Consider the following 8,432-nt stretch of genomic DNA (forward strand, 5'->3'; position numbering starts at 1 on the left):
AAACAGATCATAGTAGCAATAACACAGTGCTAAGATGCCACTGGTTGTGAGACACATCCTGATTTCACAAGCACTCAATTATAAAAAGAGCTTTGTCTTAGAATCGATAACGTACACCATCTCAACAGCTGTGTCTGGCTTCTCACCCAGCCCTGCTACCACCTGCAGGCCTCTAGGTTGCTCATTTCTCATCTAACTTTGACCTCCCTGTTGTCCTTCCAGGCCTACCCAGAAGCCTTGAGCCAGCAGACTAGCTGCCTGTTCTGGCATAATGTCACTTTTCTCCTTTTCTGACTTTCTGTCCTATCACAGACATGACAAGGTTGGGGAACCCCAGGAACCCAGGCCAGCTGCAGAATCAGGCAAGTCTGGGACAGATGGTGGCCTGAATGAAAAGGGGCAGGATGGGACTTGATGGTATCTGAAGATCCCCCCATGTAGGAAGTGGGTGTCCCTGGAGGGCACTAAGCAGGGCAATGCCATGTTTGTGTGGAACTAGACAGCAGGGATTGGACAGGCACCAGGTGTTTTCTCTAGACTTGTAAAAAACAGGAGTTAGGTAGTACACTGGACTTGAACTTCTACAAGGAAAACCACAAGAACCCAGTCCCCCAACCCCTGGCTCTCCCTGCTAGCAGGGTCCTAGGGCTGCTGAAACATTTGCAGTGTGGCTCTTACTGGTGGTTTCATCAGAGCAGTTGGACAAGCAGCTTCCTCCCTCCACTTGTCATCACTTCTCAGCTTCCTCCAGGCCTCAGGCATTGCCTGAGTGATGCTGAGCCTGAGCCAGCAACACAGTGTTGGTGGTTCATGTTTCTTGCATTAAAGCCTCTGTGCTTTTTTGGATGGAATGTTTAATTTGGAAAATAAAAGCTCCCACCTCCTAATTTTTTCTTCTGAGAGCCAGCACAGCTAAACCTAAGAATGTTCTTTCTGCAGGCTATAACTGAAGGACTGAGGTAATCCATGAGCTTTTATTAAGCCGTGTCTCTGGTTAAGAACTTATGAAATGTTATTGGAATAGAACTAAAAGACCTTAATTTGCTTGAGTAAAATTTTACCTTAGATGAAATCTCCTAATTCTTAGACTTATGGTGTGTCATGTCTTACGGGTACTTTTTCTGAACCTGATAATAATGACATGACCATTCAGTATGGAGAAGAGTATAATTTCCTAAAAATTAATGGCATTTTAGCTACTTCATTGTGAAGTGCATTTCTGCCCAGAATTCTCTGAAAGTCATAGTGATGCTTAAAGGATGCAGTTTGCTCTTTGGTGCACTTCAAACTGAAAATCATAAGGGTGCTGAGATAATGATTAAAGAATGACTATCAGAATATAAACACAAAGTTCAGGTAACTAGTTGCTTTTGAAAACCTCCAGGCTCATACACAGTAGCCAGTCAAGTGAGTTAAACATCAAGCCATTATGGTGGGCCTGGCCTTGCTCTTGACAATGGGATAAACAAAGTTGCTGCTACTGAAAATCTCATGCAGAATACTAAGTAGATAAGTTAATGGTAGTACTGTTAAGGACAGTAAAGAGGATGAAATAGAATCTTGTGGGGCTGATTTAGATGGGGCTGGGGGTCAGGAAAGACCTCTCTGAAGAAGTGAGAACAGATCCATTTATTTTAACTCAAATGTCAGTTAAAACCTGAGGACAAATCCTTGTCAAAAACGTGGCCCAGCCAAGATAATCATTAACGCCACCCCCTTTCCTCAGCAGAGTTAGATTAGGGGCCTCTCCATTAGCTGGGGAGTTGCCCAGAGCACTAATAATTAAGGAGAACAAAAACATCAACTGGAGGAATTCAGCAAAATGTAAATCAGTCCTTCCAACAAATGATGAGAACGTCCCAATGAAAAGAGAAAACTGAAGAGTGAACACCATCTCTTACCTCCCAAGGTCTCTCCTTCAGGATGGGTCAAGTGTTAGGAAAAGCCAACCTAAAAAGGATAAAAAGAGTAGCCACTTAACAGACCAGTTTTACATTCTTCTGGAACATTCTATGATGACTTACTTGGATGAGATCCTGCTACTTTCTCATTCCCAGCATAGATGTTGATATTGTTCGGCTCTAAGTCCCCACTCAAATTTCAGCTGTGATTCTCAGTGTTGGAGTAAAGGCCTGGTGGGAGCTGACCAGATCATGAGGGCAGACTTCTCCCTTGCCGTTCTCATGATAGTGAGTGAGCTCTCACAAGCTCTGGTGGTTTAAAAAGTGTGTGGCACTGTCCCCTTCACTCTCTTCCTCTTGCTCTACCGTGGGAAGAAATGCTTGCTTCCCTTTCACCTTCTGCCATGATTGTAAGTTTCCTGAGGCCTCCCTAGCCATGCCTCCTGTACAGCCTACAGAACTGTGAGTTGATTAAACCTCTTTTCTTCATAAATTACCCAGTCTCAAGTTGTTGTTGTTTTCAGATGTAGTCTCACTCCTGTTGTGCAGGATGGAGTGCAGTGGTGTGATCTTGGCTCGCTGCAACCTCCACCTCCCGGGTTCAAGTGATTCTCCTTCCTCAGCCTCCCAAGTAGCTGGGATTACAGGCATGCATCACCATGCCAGGTTAATTTTTGCATTTTTAGTAGAGACAGGTTTTCGCCATATTGGCAAGATTGGTCTCAAACTCCTGACCTCAGGTGATCCAACCGCCTTGACCTCCCAAAAGTTCTAAGATTACAGGTTTGAGCCACCACGCCTAGCCTCAAGTAATTCTTTATATCAATGTGAAAACAGACTAATACAGATGTCTTGCAGTCTATTTTTTAAGAAATAAGGTGGTAATATTTATTATTTTTAAATATGGAAAATGTGAACTTAAAAATATGACCATTGCCTGGGGGTGGTGGGTCAAGCCTGTAATCCAAGCACTTTGGGAGGCTGAGGCAAGTGGATTACTTTAGGTCAGGAGTTTGAGATCAGCCTGGCCAATGTAGTGAAACCCCGTCTCTACTAAAAGTACAAAAATTAGCCAGGCATGGTGGTGGGTGCCTGAAATCCCAGCTACTTGGGAGGCTGAGGCAGGAGAATCACTTGAACCCAGGAGGCGGAGGTTGCAGTGAGCTGAGGGCCACTGCCCTCCAGTCTGGGTGACAGAGCAAGACTCCGTCTCAAAAAAAAAAAAAAAAAAGAGAAGTCAGTGAAAAGTATTGATGGAAATATTTTCAACTTTAACACTGTGATTTCTAACCAGTAGACACTAAGTGTTCATCAGATCCATATTTGCATCAGGTGTAGTCTTAGTGACTTTATATGAATTTATTGCCATTTTTCAAAATAATATAGATCTTGTGATCATACATTTATCTAGTGATATAACTGAATTCTGTCCTTATACATTCTTTTGAATAAATGTATATACCAAAGAGAAAACTGTCATGTAGGAGTCAACCATGTTTACATAAATGTGCACACTGGTGCATATACACACAAATTAAAAGAGGTCCTGAAGCTTAAGTGAATGGAAATTATTGTGCTTAAACATATGCCAAACATTCTTCTAGAAAGCAGAACAAAAAATCTAGGGACTTCATTCTGATATAATTGCATTTTCATATATGTGTGTGTGTGTGTGTGTGTGTGTGTGTGTGTGTGTGTATGTATGTATGTTTTTGAGATGGAGTTTTGCTCTTGTTGCCCAAGCTGGAGTGCAGTGGTGCAACCTCAGCTCACTGCAACTTCTGCCTCCCGAGTTCAAGCAATTCTCCCACCTCAGCCTCTGGAGTAGCTGGGATTACAGGTGCCCGCCACCAGACATGGCTGATTTTTTGTATTTTTAGTAGAACCGTGGTTTCACCATGTTGGCCATGCCAGTCTCTAACTTCTGACCTCAGATGGTCCACCTGCTTCGGCCTCCCAAAGTGCTGGGATTACAGGCATGAGCCACTGCGCTCAGCCGCATTTTCATATTTTAAAAGAAAATTTTAATAGCACAAATTTAAACCTTTGTAATTTAAATTTGAAATTAGAATTTAGGTGGGTCAGCTTGATCTTTCTAGCTAAGTCAAAAGCTACTGATAAAAATGTAGAATGAGACATATTCCCTCAAAGATGATGATACACATGACCAAGGTTAATACTGCAGCAGTGGGAGGGAAGAAATTAGTTTAAACTACCTGGATACACTATTTTCATAAATCACCTTTGCCATCACCTCAGGAAGTTTGACTTTTTGCCTGGGAATATGACCCAAACTTGCATTGCCATGACATCCAAGCCTTTTTCAGTGGTTTTGTCTTACTATGTTACTACAGTTTCCCACTGCCTAGTATTACCGGGCAAGAGAGTACTGAGACAAAGTTAATGAATTGGCTGGGTTTCAGGCAGATTACTTCTTACTCCCTGCGGGTAGCAGCAGCCCAATTTCTACCTGTAATTGGGATGAGTTGCCACAGCTTATTCTCTACTTTTTGTCTAGTGGTACAAGTAACCCTAAATGGCTAGGGTACTCTCAACTTCCAATTTTATTTTTACTTGATTAAAAAAATTCATATTGAAATATACATGCCCCAAATGCAAACATTTTAAGCATAGAACCTGGCAAATTGGCAAACATACGCACTTGTACTCATCACTCAGATTAAGAAATAGAACTTTCTTAGTATTCCAGAAGCCCCATCTGATCACTTTTCCTAATTTTTTCTCCACAGGATACCACTAATCTAACTCCTTAAACCACACATTAATTTTGCTTTTTCTTGACCTTTGTAAGATGGAATCACAGCATGCATTCTTTGTGATGGTTTTCTTTAGCTCAATATTATTTTGGTGAAATTCATTCACGTTTTTGCAGTTGTAAGTTGGTTTATTTTCGTAACTGCTTGAATATACCCCAATTAATTTATCCATCCTCTATGAGGGACATTAGGGGTGTGATACCATTTGAATTGGTTCCCTGCTCAAATCTCATGTTAAATTGTAATCCCTAGTATTGGAGGAGGGGCCTGGTGGGAAATAATTGGCTCATGGGGACGGATTTCCTCCCTGCTGTTCTTGTGATCATGAGAGAGTTTTCAAGAGAGCTGGTTGTTTAAAAGTGTGTAGCACCTTCCCCTTCGCTCTCTTCCTCCTGCTCTGGGCATGTAAGACATGCCTCCTTCCTCTTCACCTTCTGCCGTAATGTAAGTTTCTTGAGGCCTCCCTAGCCATGCTTCCTGTATAGCATGCATAATTGTGAGCCAATTAGACTTATTTTCTTTATAAATTACCCAGTCTCAGGTAGTTCTTTATAGAAGTGCAAGAACAGACTAATACAGGGTGTTTACAGCTTTAGGTTATGCCAAATAGCATATGTCTTTTAGAACACATGTGAATACATTTCTATTGTGCTGCAATTGCTGGGTCATAGGCAATGTGTACGCTCTACTTCAGTAGATACTTACAAAGAATTTGTCAAAAGTGATTTTACCAATTTATGCTTCCCATCATGATAGTTTTAGTTTTTCCACATTCTTGCCAATAACTGGCTTTTTCATTTTAGTTACTCTGGTGGAACTATAGTGGAAGTGTTGTGGTTTTCACTTGCATTAATTTGATCACAATTGATATTGAGCTCCTTCTCATGCATTCATCGGCCATTTGAATATCCTCTTTTGTGAAGTTATATATCTCGGCCATTTTTCTGTTACTTTGTCTTTTCTTATTATGTCTTCTTTGGTCAAATATGTACTGCAAACACATTCTTTTGTCATTTAGTTTTCTTAATGCAATCGTTTGAGGTTCCTGATTTTAATTTAATCTAATATATACATCTTTTTCTTAGTGTTTAGTACTTTTTTTTTTTTTTTTTTGAGACAGAGTTTTGCTATTGTAGCCTGGGCTGGAGTGCAGTGGTGCAATTTCGGCTCACTGCAACCTCCACTCCCAGGTTCAAGCGATTCTCCAGCCTCAGCCTCCGGAGTAGCTGGGATTACAGGTGCCCGCCATCACACCCAGCTAATTTTTGTTTATTAGTAGAAATGGGGTTTCACCATGTTGGCCAGGCTGGTCTCAAACTCCCGAGCTCCAGTGATCCGCTTGGCTCGGCCTCTCAAAGTGCTGGGATTACAGGCATGAGCCACTGCACCCCGGCTGTTTAGTACCTTTCGTACCCTCTAATAAATGATTTCCTACCACAAGGTCATGACTATATACCCTTATATTATATTCTAAGAACCTTTATTGTTTTACTTTTCAAACTTAGATCTGCAATTCACAAGGATTGATATGTTTGCATGTGATTTAAGTAGGGTTCAAGTTTCATTTTCCTCCTTATTGATACGCAATTGAAGCAGCACTGTTTCTTGAAAAGATCATTCTTCCTCAGGGTTCTGCAGTGTCTCCTATCACAGATCAAGTGTGCATATGAGCATGGGTCTGTTTATGGAATCTCTATTTTTCCCATCAGTTTATTATATATCCTTGTATTGATATCAGATAAATTTTAGTAGTGTTAGTCCTCCAAGTATCTCCTCCTTCTTCTACATTTTTGTAGCACTTTTGTTTATTTCCACAAATTTTAGGTTGACTTTTAAATTTCCACACACAGACAAAAAAACTATTGGGATTTTGATTGAGATTGCATTTAATCTATAGATAAATTTGTCTTTACCATAGTGACTCTTTTTCAATCCTCAGGCAAAGTACATACCTCCCCATTCATTGCATTTATTTATGTTTTCTTTAATTTACCTCAGTAATGTTTAATACACTTTTGTGTAGAGGTATTCCACATTTTTATTACATCTACTCTTGAGAATTTGATGTTCTTAAAAGACAATTGCAACAAATTTGTCTGTAATTTAATCTGTAATGCTCACTGCTGCGATAATGAATTTCATATATGAAAACTAAACAAAAATATTGGATTTCATATTGGTATAATGATTTTATATTCAGCGATCTTGCAGGAGTTTATATGGTTGACCTAAAAGGAGAAGCAGAGGCAAAATTAATATAGAGATTTTATTTGGACTAGGGTTTAGGACTGCAGCTCAAGATACACTTTCAGGTTGCCTTGGAGAGTGATCCAGAAAACAGAGGAGAAGCTCAAGTTTTCAGAGAAAAAAAGGAAAAATTAGGAGAAGAGGCCATTACAAAAGTTGTTCATCAGGAATTTTCATTGGCTTACAGAAATAGCATATACAGCATGTTATAGCTACTTTGTTTCAGTTAGTCTGGAGCCCACATAACAAGTGGCTTCAAGAAGTAATTATTTAGTTCAAAAGGGAGTGAGCTATGACTGCTGTAACCTCCCCCTACCTTTTTTTCAAAGTGACAGGGTCTCCCTGTGTTGCACCAGGCTGGCCTTGAACTCCTGACCTCAAGCAATCCTTTCACTTTGAGCTTCCAAAGCACTGAGATTTCAGGTGTAAGCCACAGTGCCTGAACTTTACTCTTATATTTTAAATGCCTCTCTGGGCCTGATAATTTAAAGGAGTTCACATTTCTCAGGTAAAAAATGTTTTTTGTTCGTTTGTTTTTGCCCAGGCATGGTGGCTCATACCTGTAATCTCAGCACTTTGGGTTTTGGGAGGCTGAGATGGGAGGACTGCTTGAGGCCAGGAGTTTGAGACCAGCCTGGTCAATATGGTGAGTCTCCGTCTCGGGGGGGGGGGGGGGGGGAAAAAAAAAAGCGTTTTTTAGTTCCTCAATATGTAGATTCTTTTGGACTCTATCTCTCTCTCTATATTGTCACACGTGTCCTTGTGAAGAGACCACCAACCAGGCTTCTTTGTTTCACCTGGGTGCAGGAGGGCTGAGTCCGAAAAGAGAGTCAGCAAAGGGTGATGGGATTATCATTAGTTCTTATAGGTTTGGGGATTGGCGGTGGAGTTAAGAGCAATGTTTTGGGGGCAGGGGGTGGATCTCACAAAGTACATTCTCAAGGGTGGGGAAAATTACAAAGAACCTTCTCAAGGGTGGGGGAGATTACAAAGAATCTTCTTAAGGGTGGAAGAGATTACAAAGTACATTGATCAGTTAGGGTGGGGCAGAAACAAATCACAATGGTGGAATGTCATCAGTTAAGGCTATTTTCACTTCTTTTGTGGCTCTTCAGTTGCTTCAGGCCATCTGGATGTCTACGTGCAGGTCACATGGGGTATCCCCCATATGATGGCTGAGCTTGGGCTCAGAGGCCTGACACTCCTGTCTTCTTATATTAATAAGAAAAATAAAACGAAGTAGTGGTAAAGTGTTGGGGCGGCAAAAAATTTTGGGTGTGGTACGCAGAGATAATGGGCAATGTTTCTCGGGTGTGCTTCAAGTGGGATTAGGGGCGGCGTGGGAACCTACAGTGGGAGAGATTCAACTGAAGAACAATTTTGGGGTAAGTGATGATATTGTGGGGTTGTTAGAGGGAGCATTTGTGGTATAGAATTATTGGTGATGGCCTGGATGTGGTTTTGCATGAATTGAGAAACTAAACCAAAGACACAAGGTCCAAATAAG

This window comes from Rhinopithecus roxellana, chromosome 8 (genome assembly GCF_007565055.1).
Source record: "Rhinopithecus roxellana isolate Shanxi Qingling chromosome 8, ASM756505v1, whole genome shotgun sequence".
Classification (NCBI taxonomy): Eukaryota; Metazoa; Chordata; class Mammalia; order Primates; family Cercopithecidae; genus Rhinopithecus; species Rhinopithecus roxellana.